We start from the raw sequence: 20317 nt of genomic DNA on the forward strand, positions 1-20317 counted from the left end.
CCTCTTTTCAAATGACCTTGACCTAACTAAATGCATAATTGCCATATATTGGGAAATGGTAGACACTTCTTGCTAAAGACCTGAATCCGTCCAATTTAGTCACTGCTCCTAGCCATCACTAACCTTAGCTTGCCCTGAAAAAGATCATTTTTCTCATTTATAAAAACAATAACTCTGGAAAATTACTTTTAAGTGACAAGTGGTAAAATTGACTTTTTTGCATATGTGTTGTCGTGTGCTTGGTTTTCCAAACTTTTTACCAGTTTCCATTGAGAAAGGCAAAGAGAAGCAGGGATCAGTTATTTAAAATTTTTAATACCTTCTAACATAGAATAATATTGTTGTGAACACTGGGGAACTGTGCAGATAAGCACATGTAAACTTATGGATTCAAGGTGGCTTTTTAGTCTTTTTATGAGCAATAAGAGTTTGGGGAATTTGAAGGGATGTGTTACCTTTACCAAATGACTTGCTCCTTATTTCTGTGGGTACATCATTGTATTCAGAAGACCAAGAACAAAGCAGGAGATGCAGCCCCAAGGAGAGGCTTACCATTGGCATATGTGCTTAGAAGAAATCGGTGGAATGGGCATGTAAGGGCCACCTTAAACACACAGTTCTGCTGTCATATCCTGAATGGGCATTAGGGAACATTTTCTGAGGTCCGTGGCCTTTACAGTGGATGCTGAAGGCCATAGACCATCTTAGCTGGTGCAGGTGGGGAGGAGAGACATAAGTGAGATGGGCCATTCCTGGTGGAGGAGACCACCAGAATTTAGGTTGATGGGTAGGGAAAACAGCTCTAGTTCTAGTCCTTGTGAGCAGTTTCTGTCAGCTGGAGTGTGGGGTGCAGTTCCTGGGAAGGAAGGGGTTTGGGCTTGTGGGGAGTACTGGGATAGGCCAAGTAGAGTCCCCGTCTTTTGAAGCCTAATGAAGTTGTGCTTTAGAAAGGTAAGTGCAAGCATAGTGCATAAGCTGTATGGGAGAAGGTAATCATTTTAGGTGGAAGGTGGTTAAAGGTTGTTTAATTATTTTGGAGGAAGATAATGAGGGTCTCTAAATAATGTCGGTTCTGCTGGGAGTGGATAAGAGGGCCAAAATGGCAGAAATGTTGTGAAGATAGAATTCACAGGCCTTATCAGATTAAATGAAGCAGAGTAGGAAGGTCAAGAGTGATCATTAAGTCCCTAGGTTGTAATGCATATCAAATAAAATTCAGAAATATATATGCATGTATTAGAAAAGTAAGCCTCTCTTCTCCGTCTGTCCCTCAGCTCTTATAACCTCTTATATACTTTCTTATATATGTGTGTATATACATTAGCTATGTTTATATTCCTGTTAAAATGTGTTAAAAATTACCCTGTATGGTAATCAATGCCTCGTTTTTATCACTTAACGATATTTCTTGGAGATATCTTATGTCAATACAGGTGAGCTGCCTTATTCTTTTTTCCCCCCCTTCATTTTTCCCTTCCTACTATCTTTTTTTTTTTTTAAACATATAATGTATTATTTGTTTCAGAAGTACAGGTCTGTGATTCAACAGTCTTACACAATTCACAGCGCTCACCATAGCACATACTCTCCCCAGTGTCCATCACCCAAGCACCTCATCCCTCCCACCACCCGCACTCCCTCAGTTTATTTCCTGAGACTAAGAATTCCTCATATCAGTGAGATCATATGATACATGTCTTTCTCTGATTGACTTATTTCGCTCAGCATAATACCCTCTAGTTCCATCCACATCGTTGCAAATGGCAAGATTTCAGAAAGACCTGCCTTATTATTAATTTATTTAGCTAGTCCCGATTAATAGAAATGTATTTCCTGTCTTTGGCTCTTACAGATTGTTTAGTGAATATCTTTGTTCATGCATTATTTTGGCACATGCCAACAAGTATATCTGTAGATTGAAATTACTGCAAGTGGGATTGCTGAATGAAAGGAGATGTGCATTTTATTTATTTATTTATTTTTTTAAAGATTTTATTTATTTATTTGAGAGAGAGAGTGAGAGAGAGAGAGAGCACAAGAGGGGGGAGCGGGAGAGGGAGAAGCAGACTCCCTGCTGAGCAGGTAGCCCGATGCGGGACTCGATCCCGGGACTCCAGGATCATGACCTGAGCCGAAGGCAGTCGCTTAACCAACTGAGCCACCCAGGCGCCCTGGAGATGTGCATTTTAAATGTTGATGATATTGCAGTTGTTTTCCATAGAGTTTTTATTAGCACTGCTTGTTTCTTAGATCCTCATAATAATATGATATCAAACAATATAATCTTTCCCAATTTGTAGATTTAAAAAATCTAATTGTCACTTTAATTTGCATTTCTTTCTGAGTGAGATTGAGCATCTTTTTATAACTTTCAGAGGCATTTATAATTCCTTTTTGGGAGACTTTCTGTCACTAACTGATCCACATTTCTCTATTCAGAAGTTGGGCTTTCATGGAATGCTTATAGTGGTTTCTCATAAATAATAATTCTGGAGTTTTGATGTATTTTTGGGGATGATATTAAGGCAATAGGTGGTTATTCCCATTTTTTAAGAGTTTGTTTTAATGAAGAGTCAATGTTAAAATTTTTGAAATGCCTTTTGAGCATCTGGGAGGCTGATTTTTTGGTGATAGGGTAAATTGGAGGACAGATGTTCTATTTTGATTTATCCTTGCTTGCATCCTGTGCATGACAGGCACCCACCACCCCTTTTGGCCATGGAATAGTATTTTAGTGGTTTCTGGGTTCTGTTTGTTCATGTATTTTTTGGGATTTTTGCGTACAATCCATAAGTATCTTATTCATCACTGAAATAGCTTTTCAGAGATCACTGATCAGCTCCTTCGGGTTCAATTACCCCTCATCTCTTGTACAGTCATTAATCTTGTTCACCTTAGTGGTGACATTTCACACCCTTACCTCATGTCCTTAAAATGCTCTCCTTTCATCGCTTCTGTGATACTAGGAGCTGAGCCCTCCACTCCCTGATGAATTCTCCTCAGAGGAGAATCTGTCTGCCCAGAGCCTCCCTCCTTGACCTTCTTTCAAGCCTGACATCAGCACTAATGTGGACCGATCTCTCATACATCACGTGGCATGCTCATCTGCATGTCCCACCATCACTACAAACACAGGGTGTGTCAGAAACTCATTCCTCACTCTCACCCCAAATCAGCTTCTCCACTTGATAAACTTGCTTCTGTTCATTGTAACATCTACCATTTTCATATTGATCCTGGCTCTGGCATGTACTGAGCACCTGCTGTGTGCCAGGCCCTGAGGAGCTGAGTAGCTAGGAGAGAAAGTGGGGACAAGGAAGGCAGGCTCAAATGTAGAGTCCTTTTTCTAGAAACTTGATGTAATGGAGAAAAAGACATTGTTTGAAAAGGTGAAGGGGTAAAGAAGTTAAGGGAAGCCTGATTTGTTTGAGGTGAGGAAGTAGTGAAAGGTGAGAAGCATCGGATACAAGAATCAAAGAGGCTAATGGGAGCATTGCCTAGGAGGTAATTGATGGAATCAGTCACCAGAAGAAGAGAAAGATGGGAAGATCCAGAGAGACTCTGAGAGGAGAAACGTCGGGTGCAAGAACATGAGGCCTGGGTTAATGAAAAAGGTGGCATTTGTTCTTGAGGAGAACAGACATTTTAAGTTCTCTGAACATTTTTCTTAACGTGTCTATCTGTATTAGCACGATCCTGCTTTCGGCCACGTTTGATAGATTGTTGAAGTCTGTAGAGGGCATGGAGGACCATCAAGGGCTAATCTTAGCATGTCATAGATGCTCACAGTTAGTCCTTGAATTTAAGGCTCCATCTGCAAGTACATTTTTTGTTGTCGTTCAGGGAAGGCTACTCTTTTGTTCTCTCTTTTAGCAGTTTGGTTATCAGGAGCGTTTGGACAGGTAGAGAAGGAATTAATGTCTCCCAATGCCACTCAAAGCATTTAGGCCATGTGAGCATCTCTCTCTTAGCAATAGTAGCTGTGTGTGGGGGGGCAGTGAGCCACTGTGCACCCTGTGAGCAGCTCCCCCAGCCCTCCTGATGGAGGCCGTCCTCCCCCCAGCCCTCTGCAGAAGTCCTCACAGTCTCAGAGTGCTGCTCCTTTTCACGGGCTTTTTCCCTCCAGTTGTTTGCCCTGATTGTTATGAAAGTTCACATACGGGGAATATGGTTCTTCCGTTTTCCTCTCTCCTCTTGGTTCCTGCTCTCATGCACCTGCCTCAGCCACATCTATCCCTCCTTTTGCATGATAGCATTTCAAGTACTATGGTAGCTAGCCTTGTATCTCTTCTTCTCCAGGGTAATTTTGTTGTTGTTGTTGTTCCTTCTCCACTAAATACTTGATTTCCAGGCACTTTATATTCTCCTAGATAACCTGTAATTTCTGTAGGCTTGCATTAGTACATTTTAAAAGAGAACATTGGGTTAATTATTTCCGATGAGGGTACACTACTACCTTTCCTTTTGCTTATAAATAGAATTATAATCTGATTTACTGTCTATGTTCACTTATATACCGTGCTTTTCTTGAAGATATTCAGAAGTTTATAGTTCTATTCAGAATATAAAGTGTTTTTTCCCTACCTGTGGTCCTGCCCACTGTCACTCTGTATATAGAAAATAAGTGTATGTGTATGAGGATGTATATGTGTACATATTATATATATACACACGTATAATGTAATAGTATGTGTACAAAAGTAAGAATGTAGTATATATAATTATGTTTATAGTAGATAACATATAAGATTATATAGTCCATAAATTGTATGTTTATAGTCCTTGTAAGTATATAGTCCATAAACTATATAATTATGTATAAAGCATATATGTTTGTGTGTGTGTATGAGAGAGAGAGCGAGCGAGAGTGAGAGAGAGAAAGAATAGTTTCACATGTTAAATAATTGCCAGATTAATTCTGGTACTGCTTGAGAATCTTTCAGAGTCAGAATTTTTCAGACCCTTCTTGGGTCCTTTTACCTCTGTGAACCCTGAGTAGGGAAAGCTGAATCTTGTCGGACCTAACGGGGAAGAAAGGCTGTGCTTGTGGCCTCTGGGTCTGACTTTGTACCTTGTCTCTGTGGAGAGCTGCCTGGTAAGCTCTGGCAAGGAGGTATCTTTACATAAAGAACCTGACAAATTCTGTCTCTGAAATCAGCCTGCCCTGGGCGTGATGTAAGCTGACGGATGGGGACATTCAGTTTTCTGTTCCTCTGTGCTTTCCCACCTCCTAGCCATCCTTCATCCTAGGCAAAGAATCTTCTAGAGTGGACCTACACTCGGTCCATTTCCTTCTTCGTAGGACTTTTATAGTATGCCACCAATTCTGTATCAGAAAAGGCTCTGTTTATATGAACGTTTAGATGGAAACCTTTTCCAGAAAACACCATTAGTACAGATGGGGAATTCTTCAAGACAAGGAGCTTACCCCAGTTCATGTGGTTCCAGTCCCCTTTCTCAGTAGGTGCTTTATGGCCACACTTTTGGAAATTATAAAGCTGTTTACTCTTCTGAAGGCAGGGGATAGGGATGAGTAGCAATGTGGCCACAGAGCCCTTCGCTTATTAGAATATGTCACTTCTAATATGTGACCCAATTGTGGGTATCTGTCTGGTTCTCCTATAATATTTTCTTTCTTCCTAGTCTTTTCTTGTTTTCTTTCTTCCACCCACACGGCCTTGTTCTCAGAGCCCTCCTTGTATTTATCAGGGAGTGTCACCACATCCAAGATGTTCTTTCTCCTTGCTCGTTGGCAATGTCATAGTTTTGACTGGGTGACAAACATTTTCTCCTCCGAGTTTTGCTTTTCCATCTGTCCTGAGCCCATTGATCATCATATCTTGTCCAACCATCTGTCCTGAATTTTTGCTATCTTCTTCTGATGTTTCTAGTGAATAGTTTGAAGCCACTTATGGTGCCTTTTTGTTGGCTTATTGAGGGCCAGGTTGACCTCCTGTATTGTGCTCTGAACTCTCCTCACCAATTACGTTTGCTGACACTACAGAATTTGATGACAGCCATTTGAAGACACAGCATGACCTGTGGTTTTGAATATATGTAGCCTGATTGTCCCATTTGTGATGTTGGTGTGGGTGCTGTTGCAGGTGCTGGCCATATGTAGGCATGGGGGTGGGGTAGGCAAAAGTCCCTGCTCTCGTACAACTTATGTTCTCCTCCGTGGTGTTTTAGAACATACTCTTAAAAGACAGAGGAAGAAAAATTCCACTCTCTTGGTTTTTAATTCACAGGTGAGAGAAGATAGCACTGGTCAGTCTGTGCCATTGCTTCACTGCCTCTGATTTTAAGCAACACAGTTATTGGGTCTGTTTGCTCTTTCATCAAGATGGTATTAATCTTAGGCAAGTTGTAAGACCAATATATACTTAAAATTCTTTGAACTACTTGTAGGAAGCATTCAGATAAATTCAGGGTTACTGTTATTATAGGTGTATATAAACCTCCGATATGTGTATTTGTTCTCTTCCACAGTAAATAAAACTACAACTAATGATGTAATGTATGGTGATTAACATAACATAATAAAATAAAAAAAGAAAATGTAAAAAAATATTGAGTAAAGTTGTACAGTTTTACTTATCTCTATATATGGTGTCTTTGTGTAATAATAGTGCTTGTTTCCCCCTACATTATAATAAATAACTTTTACTAATAGATTATAGGCATTGTACTGATATTTAAACATGGAAGGAGAAATTTTGACAGTATATGTAATACATAGCCTAAAATATATAACTGACAGTCACAGGAAAGTCATCATTATTACGTCCCATGGAGGTGGCAAAAGTGTCGAAGTCATTTATTCTAGGTTGAAGTCCTAAGATGTTTAACTTTCAGTATTACTATTGTAGAGTATATTTACCCCATTTGCGACATTTCTTCACAATTGACATGCATTTAGAGCTGGAGAATTTTGATGGTTCATTCATTTAAACAGCAATAACTGAGTTATTCTTAAAAATGTAAGAAAATTTTAATAAAATATTTGACGACACATTTGATATATTACACGAACCAAATTCCAGATTTAAGTCAAAGGAGAAGGGATTACGTTTGAATTTTAATCCTAAAAAGTTTGAGTATTCCATAGTTTCTACCAATGCCTTAAAGACTGGAATGATAGACTGCTTATGTAGTTACCAAACCAGACACGGGTTTGAATTCTTACATCAGGGAAAATCCAAAATGGACAAAATGCGTTCCTTTGTGCTTGGCTCCTTTTTAGAAGCTAGTCAGAAGTTCTAGTTTTCAAGATCGTTGTTAAATAGAGTTGATCCTTGAACAACATGGGTTTGAAGGGCACAGGTCCACTTATACGTAGATTTCTTATAGTACTGTAAATGTATTTTTTCTTATGATTTTCTTAACATTTTTTCTTTAGCTTACTTTATTGTAAGAATACAGTATATAGTATATATAATGGACAAAATATGTGCTAATTGACTGTGTTATTGGTAAGGCTTCCAATCAATAACAGACTATTAGTAGTTAAGTTTTGGGGGAGTCAGAAGTTATATGTGGATTTTCAGGGCGCCTGGGTGGCTCAGTTGGTTAAGTAACTGCCTTCGGCTCAGGTCGTGATCCCAGGGTCCTGGGATCGAGCCCTGCATCGGGCTCCCTGCTCAGCGGGGAGCCTGCTTCTCCCTCTGCCTCTGCCTGCCACTCCCCCTGCTTGTTCTCTCTCTTCTCTCTCTCTGTCAAATAAATAAATAAAATCTTAAAAAAAAAAAAAAAAGTTATATATGGATTTTCGACTGTGCAGGGGGCGGTCCCCTAACCCTGATGTTATTCAAGGGTCAACTGTAATGGTGTTTTTAATATATGAAATTGTTTTGAAAACAGTTGGAAATAGCCTACTGCAGGTTACATTTCCTAAAACTACAGGAAAGTTGAATTTTGGTATATCTATATCATACTTAGAAATCTGGGACTGCCAACAGATTTTTTAACCCTCTTTTACTTACTTTGCACCAAAATTATGTCAAATGACTTTGTGTGGGACAGAGCGGGGCAGTAATACTCCATAAATTATGCTTTCTTGTACAGAGTTTTCTCTAGTTAAGTAGAAGACTTTCTATACAAAGTTGGCATGTTCTGTGGACATAAGATGTATTGTCTCACTGATTGTCATTAAGTTACCACTGGGATTGCAAATTCCTTTGGAGAAAAGAGCATCAAAGTCATTTGGATGTCTATTTTATTGGCTACTTAAAATGCACAGTGTATTTACTTCTAAAATTTTAAAGTTTGAAAACAAGACAGCCCAGATTAAATGAAATAGGAGTTTTTCAAGCAGAATGTGCTCATGTAGAATGTAGTTCAGTTTTTCTACTTGAACTACAAAAACTCTAGGTTGGCATAGTCTTGTTTTGGTGGCCTGTGGTTGGTTAATGAGATCCAACTTAGTTGGTAATATTCCCTTTCATCCCCCTACAGGTGGGTTAAAACAATTCTGGAACGGAAGTACTGTGCTAGTCTTATGGAACATTTCTTTCCAGATGTCTCCTCAAGAGCATATACAATATATAAGAATCTATTTGTAGCCTTCTCGCTTTTATACACTTCAGAAACAGGTGTAGAAACCCTCATGGTGTGGTGTGTGTTCACTGGGAAAAGAGCTTGATTAGTATTTACCTGCCAGATGCCTAGTTATTTTGATAAGTTCATTCTTGTTAATGTGATCTGATACAAGGAACTTGGTTTTATCTAGCCTAAAACACTGCTGCTTAACCTTGATTCTTTCTTTTATCTTTGGACTTTTATTTTTTTTTATTTTTTCAAAGATTTTATTTATTTGACAGAGAGGGAGAGACAGTGAGAGAGGGAACACAAGCAGGGGGAGTGGGAGAGGGAGAGGGAGAGGGAGAAGCAGGCTCCCCGCTGAGCAGGGAGCCCAATGCCGATGCCCAGCTCCATCCCACGACCCTGGGACCATGCCCTGAGCCGAAGGCAGACGCTTAACGACTGAGCCACCCAGGTGCCCCTATCTTTGGAATTTTAGTAGGATGCTGCTTTCGAATAAGTTGAACATGTTCTAATCTTTGTTCCAAAAAACAGCGCTGCTTAAAGTACTTCTCTGAAGGCAGTGTGTTGCGGGTTTGGGCGGGTGGTCAGTGAAGAGGCTAAAGAGACCAATGGTGATTCCAACTCCCCAAACCATTCAGTTAGGAAAAAACCCTTTGAGTTTTATAATTTCTAAGAAAATGAAGTGTAAGGTCTCTCATAAAAAAAAAACATTTCTTCTGTAGTACTGATATGTGAGTGATTTGTCTATTTTATTGTTAGAATTAAATTTTGAATGTATTTGGTGAAAAGTGAGCCTTCCTTATGAATATTCATTCATTAATTTTGCAAATGTGTGGTAGTGGAACATGCAAAATCTAGTAAGATGCATTTCCTTCTTCCGGAGACTGCATAGTTAGTGGAAGAGGCCAAGACAACAGCTATAACAAAAAAGGGTGATCTGGATGATCAGTGCTGGATAGGCACACAGTGCTGTGGGAGCAGAGTGGAGGGTTACTTAACCTGGAAAAGTGGAGTCAAGGTTTTCTCAGGGGTTGTCAGAATGCGCAGGAGTTAACCAGGCAGAGAGTCGAAGGGCTTCCCTTGGGTGAGGGAGCTATGTTTGCATGGACACGTGCTTATTATATGAGGTTGATGTTCGGGGAAAGGTAGTTGATGGCAACATGGGGGGTGGGTCAGATATTCAGAAAATAAATTACAAAGATAAAAGACTTTAGATTTTTTTTTGCTAAGTTTTAAGTAGAAGAGTGAGCTTATAAGACTTGTATTTTAGATCATTTTGACAGGAGCCTGGAGAGCTGGTCAGAGCCACATGTGTTGAAGGGAGGTAGAGCACTGCTTTTGTGTATTTTGGTAATGTAGGTGAGGAATGAGGAATGCCTGAACTAGCAGTAGTGGAGGAGATGGGGGAGGGAGGGAGGCACAAATCCTAGAGATTTGTGGTTTAGATGCAGTAGGGCCTAGTAATTACTTGGGTATCAGGAATAAAGGGAAAGGACTAAAGGATGCCTTCTGGTTTTCCGGATTGAGTAATCAGGTGGTAGTTGGTAGCATTCCCCCATATAGAAATGCATAAGCTAGTATTAGATTTTGAATATATTGAGTTTAAGGTGCCTGGGCAATGCCCAGGTGAAGTCCTGCATGTGTAAACTAGAGCTCATGAGGGAGACTGGGGGTGGAAATACAGAGATCTGACAGACCTTGGCATATCATTGGTAACTGAAGTCAGTGATATTCAAAAGTAGATGGGACCAAGGAAGGGTATGTAGTAGAGAGGGAAGAAAACAGGGCCAAAGATGGGGTCACTGACTGCTAAGGGATCATTGGAGGACGTGAGTCCTTGTAGGAGACTGAGTAGGAGTGTTCAAAGAGGTGGGAGGAAGGTCAGGAGAAGGGTGGAAAAACTGAGGGAAGGCACACACTTTGGAAGAGGAGGTGACCAACAGTGTCAAATGCTACAGAGACTTCAAGTAAGATAAGCACTGAAAAGTGGCCATTGGATTGAGTAAATGGGAGGCCATTGGTGACACTACTGAAAATAGTTCCAGTGGACAGAGAACCTAGAGTTCATTGTGTTGAGAAAATGAAGACAAGCGGGTTTAATGCTTAAGCCTCTGTGCCTTCCTGAGAAATAAAGAGATAAGACAAGGATAGAGGGGACTGTAGCTGGATGGGGTTGTGGGTGCTTGTAGAAATTTGAGCATTTTGTATGCTGAAATGAATACACCATAATGCTTTGGCCTAGGTGAGAAGAAAGCTCCCTTTTCTGTTGAAGTAGGATACAAGTGAGAAAGATGGATGCCAATGAAGTGAAGATTAAGTGTATGCTAGCAGGGGAGGAGGTTAGAACTGGAAGGATTATTATTTGGTCATTCTGTACCTCCCCGTAAAGAAAGATACATTATTTAAAACTAAGAGTGAGCCATGTGATTTTTATGATGAAGAAACTAGTTTCACTGCATAGAAACTTGGGTGATTTATAAGTCTTTAAATCCTAGTGGAGGAAAAGTTATTAATAATATCATAGACATTCACTTTTATTTAAAGAATCCTGGTAGAAGACAAATTGGAAACTCCATGTGCTGTTTTTTCGTCTACCAGAGGGTTTCCTCAAATTATATTCCTGTCATTGGCATTTTGGAGCTTGAGGACAATAGAACTGTTACAACATGAATTTTTAGAGCCAGTTTTGACCACAGTAAAGTGACTGTGAAGGCTGAAGGTCGAGAGTACGATTGATTGGGTGATTACAATTCCTTTTAAAACAAATTAGAGATGGCAGGTTTGCCATGGGCAAAAAGTAATGCAAGGAAATAAATCTCATCAGCATTTAAAACTTCTTGGATCATCAAAAAAAGAGTTAATGTTTAAAATATAGACACACACACAAACCACAGAGGAATGACTTGCATTAGGAATTCCCATGTGTGATACTTTACAATGTAGTGTCTAGCCTTATTTTTCTGTTAAATCATATACAGGCACTAAATTGGGTATATTTTTTATTTTTAATTTAGGGACTCATACCCTAAATGTTAAATACACTTATCAGTTCAATTTATTTATTTTCTGTATTTACTTTTATATTTGGTGTCTTCTAGATAATTGGATTTATGATTAGTTGTGTGTGTTTGGGATCCCTGGTTTAGAAGGAGGCAGGGGTGTAGGAAGGAAGCAAGCATCAGTGTTAGGAAGGGAAGGGCAAAGGAAGGGATGAAAAATGGAGAAAGATATGTGTGGGTGTCTTTTGTCTTGGAGTAAGGTGAGATGGTGGTTTTGGAGCATTAATTTTTCTCAGGAAACTAATGCGTGTCAGACACCAGGCTGTGTGTTTTCATGTATATTACATCCTCACGATAATCTTGGCAAGGTAGGTATTGAAATTATTTGTAGTTTCAAAGGAAAAAATGAAAGGAGTTAAGAAGATACAAGAGAAGTTTAAAAAGATTTTATTTGTTTATTTGAGAGAGGGAGAGAGAGAACACACGCGAGTGGGGAGAGGCAGAGGCAGAGGGAGAGAATCTCAAGCAGACTGTGCTGAGCGGATTCCAGTGCGGGGCTTGATCTCATGACCCTGAGATCCTGAGCTGAGCCGTAACCAAGAGTCGTTTGCTTAACTGACTGAGTCACCCAGGTGCCCCCCAGAAAAGAACTTTTAAAAGTAAAGAAAAACAGTGATGATGATGATGATGGTGATTGTTATGATTGAACATGGCTTCAGTGTAGCTGGTTGTGGCACTTTTATTCTGACATTTTGGGGAGAGAATGTAGTCTTTGGCAGAGTCAAAAAGGTTAATGTTGGTTATTGAGCTGGTTATATGGGAGCTAGTTGAACTCTCTACTTTTGTATATGCTTGGAAATTTTCATACTAATAGGTTTTTTAAATGATCAAGCAAAGAAGTAAAATAGTCTTGGTTGTGATAAAAAGTGAAAGAATATTTATGAATAGCAGGGAGAATTTCCTTCTTTTTTCTTCTATCAGACATATATGATAGTATTAGCCTATGAATCCATTTTTTTTTAAAGATTTTATTTATTTATTTGAGAGAGAGAGAGATAGTGAGAGGGAGAGCAGAAGAAGTGGGGAGAGGGAGAAGCAGACTCCCTGCTGAGCAGGGAGCCTGAAGTGGGACTTGATCCCAGGACCCTGGGAACATGACCTGAGCTGAAGGCAGACGCTTAACTGACTGAGCCACCCTGGTGCCCCACCTATGAACCCATTTTTGAGTTAAAATTCCTAACAAACCATTTAGGAAATGAAGACAATAAAATTATTATTACTTTTTTTAATGTGGTCATCTCAAGTTTTATGTGTGAAGACTGCAGAAATTAGGTGGATTCTTTATCCAATTGCAGTGGAAGTTTTGTCCCAAAGAAGGAGCATTTATTCTAGAAGGAAGGCCTGGGCTGGAACTGTCTCATTGAGGAAGGTATACAGCTCCAAGGGGGAGGATCGGAATCTCGTCAGCGAGCATCTGTTTCTGTAGAACACAGTAATAGGGACTGGAGGGCGCTACAAAGGCAGGAAAATAAGATAGTAGCTAATATTTATGGAGGGCTTACTCTGTGCTGGGCACTCTCTAAACACTTGACGTATATTTAATCCTTACAACATCTCTAGAAAGTAGGGACTATTCTTTCTTATTTATTTATTTTTTTGTGGCAAGATGTATAAGACATAAAAATGACTATCTTAATCGTTTTTTAAGTGTACAGGTCAGGGGCATTAAGTACATCCACATTGTTGTGTAAACCATCACCACCATCCATCTCAGGACTTTTTCATCTTCCCAGACTGAAACTCAGCACCCATTAAACCCTAACTCCCTATTCCTCCCGCGCCCCCCCGGCCCCCCCATCCCAAGCCCCTGGCAACCACCCTTGTCCTGCTTTGGGTCTCTGTCAATTTGACTACTCTAAGGATCGCATATAAGTGGAATCATACAGCGTGTGTCATTTCATTTTGTGACTGGCTTATTTCACTCAGAGTAATGTAATCAAGGTTCATCCATGTTGTAACATGTGTCAGAAGTTCCTTCTTTATTAAGGCTGAACTATAGTCCATTGTATGAGTGTACCACATTTTGTCCAACTGTATGTCAATGTACTCTTGGATTGCTTCCCCCTTTTGGCTATTGTAAATATGCTGCTATGAACAGCAAAATATGTTTGAGATCTTGCTTTCAATTCTTTTGAGTATAGACCCTGAAGTGGAATTGCTGGCTCATGTGGTAATTCTATTTAATATTTGTAGGAACCGCCATACTGTTTTCTGCAGCGGCTTCACCATTTTACATTTCCATCATCAGTGCACCAGGGTTCCAATTTCTCCAGATAGGAGGTAGGTACTATTCTTTCGTTAGTATTACAGAGGAGGAAGAGAGGTGCAGAGAGATTAAATGGGCTCACACAGCTAACATGTACAGATCTGAATTTGAACCCTGCAGTCCAACTCAGAACCTTTGATATCCAGGGGAGATGAGGCCCAGAGAGGCTCAGAGACATGATTAAGGGCACTATGCCTAATGTAGTATTGGAGCCTGGATTCAGACCCAGGCAGCTTGCCTGCAGAGTTCATATTGTTAAGCACTCTTAGATTTAGTGGTTGGTTTCTCTTTTCTTTTTTCTTTTTTTTGATAAAAATGTTTTTTAAAAAAAATCCACATATTGTAGAAAGAATTAATTTTTGAATATCTCTATATGGTTTTTTTCCTGCCATTCTAAATTTATGCTTTAAACTGTTCTGTTATTTAAAATATTATTCTAGGAAATGTAGGCAATATGTTCGATTTTCTCTTTATTCAGATTTCTTGGGTAAAATTTGCCTTTAAATATTTTGAATAAGTATGAATTGACTCTGGTAGAATTTTTTATACATCTCCACTCTACCTACTCCTGCCAGAAGTTTGCTTTCAAATAAAACCAAGCAAAATGATCTCAAGCTGGATTTAAATTGGGGGAAACTTGGAGAGTATCAATGGTAAACATTGAGGACTTTTTTTTATTCAGATAGAGTGAGTTTTCCAGCTTTATTAACAGAGTAGCAACAGCTAGGAAATGTACTTATTTTTTTCATCCCCGTGTGTGTTTTGTTAAGAGGGTGTGCATTCTCCCTCAGAGAGTAGTCACCACGGGGCTTTGTGGCATTCTGAAAAAAGTGCCATTCCTCCATGAGGCTGGCTCAGCTCGGCCCGTGTGTCAGCTCATGTCGCAGCCTGTCTCCAGGGCCTCTCATACCGCTGCCAGGGAGGCACCCTGTGAAAATACAGACCCAGGGGACTCTTGGACCCTGCTCATCCAGGCAGGCCCTCTGGGTGGGTGACTTTTGTGCTGCACTTTAAGGCTGGGGGGCTGGGTGTGCATGGCCTCACGTGCCTCCCCAGCCGGGTGTGGGTTTTAGACAAAGACTCCTGGTCCAGTTGTATCAGGGGCCCACAATCAACAAGGATGACCTTTCTGATCTGGAAGATATCTTTAGAATTATCTCTCATTCAGTACACTGCACTCCACCTAGGGAGCTTGAAAATGTAGTGATGCCTGAAGCCTGCCTCCAGAGATTCTGATGTAACAGGTCTGGTGGGTGCCCTGGCCATTGGGATTTGTAAAAAACTTCATGGATAATTCTGGTTCTTTGAGCTCTCATTAAGATTTTTACCACCACAGAGGATACAGGAGGTCTTTTCTCTGGTTGTCCTTATCAGCGGGGATTGCTGGAATATATTTCTCACATACAATGGGAATCTCTTCTATTTTGTTTATCTGTGGTTGAAAATTATTTCCATATCTTTATGGAGTATGTCTTTATATTCACACAGTGCTGGTTGCTGTAGAGGACAGATCGTATTTACCCTTCAGAACCTTAAATTTAGGAATATAGAGGAAAGACAACTGTTCTCCAAGATTTCAATGCAAGCTCCAGGTCACTGTTCTGATGGCAGTTTGATTTTATAAAGTGAAGACTGCGGTGATGTTGGAGCTGACATTTCTGCAGTTCTGGAAGGCTTCTCATTTAGACGCTCACTACCTGTAGCGCCTGCCCTCCTGTGCATTTAAACCCTCAGCCGTATCACTACTTTGGGAAATCTGACTGTATCTTTGAGTAAGCCACATAGTCAGTCTGAGGGAGTTTGGTTTAGAGGAATGCTTTGTCCTAGCCCCTCCTGGGTCATTTGAGTATGTTCTTTTTTTTTTTTTAAGATTATTTACTTATTTATTTGACAGAGAGAGACACAGCGAGAGAGGGAACACAAGCAGGGGGAGTGGGAGAGGGAGAAGCAGGCCTCCTGCCGAGCACGGAGCCCAATGCGGGGCTCGATCCCAGGACCCTGGGATCATGACCTGAGCCGAAGGCAGACGCCCAACGACTGAGCCATCCAGGCGCCCCTTGAGTATGTTTAAAAGGGCAGTGACGGATCTGGCATCATCTTTCCTGTGTTGGACTGTGGCTTTAAGATTGTTTGGTTGAAACTTCATCAAAGTTCAGAGATGAGATTTGGAGTTTGGGGAAGCAAGTATTCTCTTCGCTTTGGTTTGGTTTTAAAAATGAGCGTTTAGATGTAGAATTTTCTAACTTTGTCATTGTTTGTATTCTTTGTGTTTATGAGAGCTCTGTCAGCAGTTGAAACAGAAAGAAAGGATGTATGATCCATGGCTGTTTTCCTGCTGTGTATCTCTTAGAGACCCCACTTAAGGGTAGAAAATGTTTGAGTTACTCCGGTAGTTGAGGACAAGGACTTCCTGATCCACTCCAAAACCTTTCAGATATAGGCAGAGCAGAGAAGTTTGTACATGTATATGTGTATGTACTTATGAATATACATAGTACATGCTTAAATAATGTTATGTTTATTTATAATCATACATAGTTGCTAATTCAGAGTGACACAAGGAGATTCTCTTAGGGACATCTGCCATTTATCCTCTTTGTTTTTTTCAAAGAGAGGCACATTTGGGTTTGATCTGGTTTTCACATTTAGATAATTTCGTAATAGTTATGGGGGTTGGACTGGGAAGGTGGCTTTCTTCTCACATTTGTGTGGATTTCTCCTCTTAATTACCTGGGTGACAGGTGTGTGTGGAGGTGGAATGAGGGCACTGATGGATGAGGGAACCTGATTGCTTAGATCAAAGGCAAGGGCATCTGGTCATTTCTGATGTCTTAGAAAATGAAGGCTGTGCTCTCCCCGCTTCCCCTCGGAAGGACTTGAAGGGGCTCTTGGATCAGTTGGAATGATTTTTCTGCTCTGTACTCATTTGTTTTCCCTATCCCGTTCCCTGTAATTATTCCTTAGTTGTTGACCTCCAGGGGCTGATTAGTTACACATGTCGCTAAGAAAAGGTCAAGGGTTATAACAATGCAGCGCTTACTTTTCTGTTGCCTTAGTTTTTAACATGCTGGATGTTTGAAATGGAAAGGCCACAAGGTACCAGCAAATTCTCTTTAAAAACATAGCCACTTGTTTTGTGGAGGAGGTCCTGCCAGCCCCTCCTAGCTCCAGCCCAGCCCAGTGCCACTTCTGGGTCTTTCAAAGCCAGCGTCATTTCTAAGAGGAACAGTTCAGAAATGGTTCCCTTCCATCAATGATAGTTGGTGGCATCTTCATACAGGGAGTGTAGAATCAAATACTATATTATGGTGACATGGGGAAGGGCCACTATATGCAGGTTCCATTTCAGTCAGGCTAAGTGGGGCCTGAGAATCTGCATTTCTGATGAGCTCCCACATGATGCTGATGCTGGTCTGTGGACCACACTGGGGATAGCAAGGCTTTGCTCTAGAAAGCCTACTTAAATCTCCCCTAATGCTTAAGAGGAGCAAAGATGTTTGACTTGTGTGCTAACATGGGACAGCATATGTACCTAGCCAAATACCTCTGGCCTAAATGCTCTCATGGGGAGTCAAAGTTAAAAAAGTGCCTGTTCACTGGGTGCTAGACAGAGCTCTCAGAGTTTTATTCATATACTTGGTCCTCACAGCAGGCTTAGCGAGGTGGGCACTGTTCTACATCTATTTTATAGATGGGGAAATTGAGGCATGGAGGGTTTAAGTAACTTGACCGAGGTCACATTAACTAACAAGTGAAAGAACAGGGCTTTGAATGCAGGCAGCGTGGACTCAGTACACCAACTTCGAAAGGATTGCTGTGTGCTTCCTCTGTATCTGAGGTGTTACATTTGTAGGGAGATGGAGTCAGGTCATGGCTCAGAAATGAGAGTGTCGGGCGCCTGGGTGGCTCAGTTGGTTAAGCGACTGCCTTCGGCTCAGGTCATGATCCTGGAGTCCTGGGATCGGGTCCCGCATCGGGCTCCTTGCTCAGCAGGGAGTCTGCTTCTCCCTCTGACCCGCCCCCCTCTCATGCTCTCTCTCTATCTCATTCTCTCTCAAATAAATAAATAAAATCTTAAAAAAAAAAAAAAAAAAAAAAAAAAAAAAGAAATGAGAGTGTCTCCGTTTGGATAGTATGGTGGTTCCCGAAGGCAGGCTGAGTACAGGTGCGTGGTTGGGATAAGGAGGATTTAGCAGGAGGGAGTGGGCCGTGCTGTCATGTTTAGTGGACAGGATTAGTGGATGAAGGTGAGACAGGCGTGGTGCTAGTAGCTGAGGAACAGAAGGGCATGTGTAGCAAACTTCTATTTTAGCATTCTGTTGTATCAGGTACTGTGGTTTATGTTCATTCTTTTTTCTTAAAAATAAAAGGTTTTATTTATTCAATTGAGAGAGGGGCTCATGGGGGGAGGGGCAGAGGGACAAGCAGTCTCAGCGCTGAGCGCAGAGCCCGACTCGGGGCCTGATCCCAGGACCCCAAGATCATGACCTGAGCCGAAGTCAGATGCTTAACTGACTGAGCCACCCAGGCGCCCCTACATTCATTATTTCTTTTGAACTTTATAATGACCTCATGGCATAGGTATAGATTTTAAAGATGAGGGAACTGAGGTTTGGAGAGATTAGGTAATTTTCCCAAGGTTGACAGAGAGGAGGGTGACATAATTTGAATTTTAAGTCAGTTGCTCTGCAGCCTCCCAGGGCAGGGCCTTGGAGCAGAAATTAAGATACAGAGGGGAGGTGAGCATTTGGTTGTTGACAGTGCATTATAAAACAGGTGCTTGGCTAAGGGATGACGGTAAGAACACAAGCGCTGCAAGGCAGGGAACCTACGAGTCTCACTCAATGTTGGCTGTTTAAAATTGGACTAGAGTTCCCTAAGATCTCTGTGTGTGGGGCTGGTCCTCAGGTTGGACACAGGGCTGAAACTGCATGTGGGATTAAGTGGCTCCAAGTTTAAATCAGTTTCCATCTGGTGATTAATAGTGTGTTGGGACTGAACACTCTTCCTGACCTGCGTCCTTCATCCCCGAGTGAGCCCAGGAGAGGCCAGTCCTGCCCTCACGTTGACTCCTGTCTCTGGGACACATACCCCTGGTGCCACCTCCTCTGTCTCACCACAAGTGACAGGTGTTTCTGCTTTCTTCCCCCCATCTTTCTGATTATTGCATTTCTTGCCACAGACAATCCTCATTGCCCCAAATATGAAAATCCATGCTTATTTACTTTAATAAATGATTGTGCAGTCTCATGTGACCCCATATAGATCTCTTTAACAGAGAACTAACCTGACAATGGGTGTGGTGTGCCTGGGGAACTCTCTGCCTCAGGATGCTCGTAATGGAGGGAATTGACTGGGGTTAGCTGGTGGGCACTGCCCATTTCTTGGCAATCACTGACAATATGGGACACTTCCAGGTGGTTCTCCATGAAGTTGTTCTCCGCTCACGGCTTCCTGCCTGTCATGCAATGAGAAGTGCCTCTGGCCCCCTTCCTCCCGGGGTAAGAGGGCAGACTTTGCTCTCTGGTGTGGCCCCTCTCCTCTTTATCCTTATGATCAGAGGCTTGCGTTCCATTTTTTATTGTTTTATTTTTATTTTTTAAAACTTTAATTAAATTTATTTATTTTTGAGAGAGAGAGAGAGGGAATGGGAGAATGGAGGGGGGCGGGGGCAGAGGGAGAGGGAGAGAAAGAATCTCATGACCTGAGCCAAAATCAAGAGTTGGACACTTAACTGCCTGAGCCACCCAGGTGCCCCTCCACTTTTTAAAAAAGATTCTCTTTTAATGATAGAAGCATCAGAACTATATTACAAAAAGCTAAGAAATAGAAAGGGAAAAAACAGCCCCATTCACTATCCTAAAACAGTGATTATCATTTTCTGCAATGATTTTTACATGTTTGTATCTGTTTTCTATCTGCATTCCCCATTAGTGGTACGTAATCTCCATCATTACCATTTTAATGGGTGCATAATATTCTGTTGCATACCATTAATGATTTAACTCTCTTGTTGACAAGTACATCGCTCCCAGCTTTTCACAATATTAATAATACTGTCAGGTATATCTTTGTGCCGGTGGTTATTTCCATATTTTGAATTAGATTCTTATGAGAGAGTCCCAGGTGTGGCATTACTAGGTCAAAGAGTATGAACAATTTTATGGCTCTGAAAACATATCGCCAGATTGCTTTCCAGAGGAGCGGAGCCAATTTACAGTGCCGTCACATGTCATTTGTTTCCCAGGGGGGCTGCCAGGGGTAGGGCTGCAGCCTCCCACAGTAGGACAGGAGGGTGTGTGTGAGGGTGTGTGTGTGCGTGAGGGTGTGTGTGTGTGTGTGAGGGTGTGTGTGTGTGAGGGTGTGTGTGTGTGTGAGGGTGTGTGTGCATGAGGGTGTGTGTGCGTGAGGGTGTGTGTGCGTGCACATGTGTGTGTGCGCACGCGGT

General features: G+C 41.3%; 1 protein-coding gene and 1 pseudogene across 22 annotated transcripts in view; one reads left to right on the top strand and one right to left on the bottom strand.

Moving 5' to 3' along the window:
• The window catches only part of FARS2 (phenylalanyl-tRNA synthetase 2, mitochondrial), a 548888-nt gene that overhangs the window by 40372 nt on the left and 488199 nt on the right, over positions 1–20317 (top strand). For 13 of the 22 annotated variants that reach the window (XM_078055666.1, XM_078055663.1, XM_078055656.1 and 10 more), the window contains one exon: positions 13797–13883. The exons of the other annotated variants lie outside the window; for them this stretch is intronic. The gene's annotated coding sequence lies outside the window, so the exon portion shown is untranslated. The remainder of the gene's footprint in view (positions 1–13796; positions 13884–20317) is intronic. 22 annotated transcript variants of the gene reach the window in all.
• Positions 8449–9098, bottom strand: LOC144378937 (microtubule-associated protein 1 light chain 3 beta pseudogene; annotated as a pseudogene).

The sequence above is a fragment of the Halichoerus grypus genome, chromosome 9, assembly GCF_964656455.1.
Source record: "Halichoerus grypus chromosome 9, mHalGry1.hap1.1, whole genome shotgun sequence".
Lineage (NCBI taxonomy): Eukaryota > Metazoa > Chordata > Mammalia > Carnivora > Phocidae > Halichoerus > Halichoerus grypus.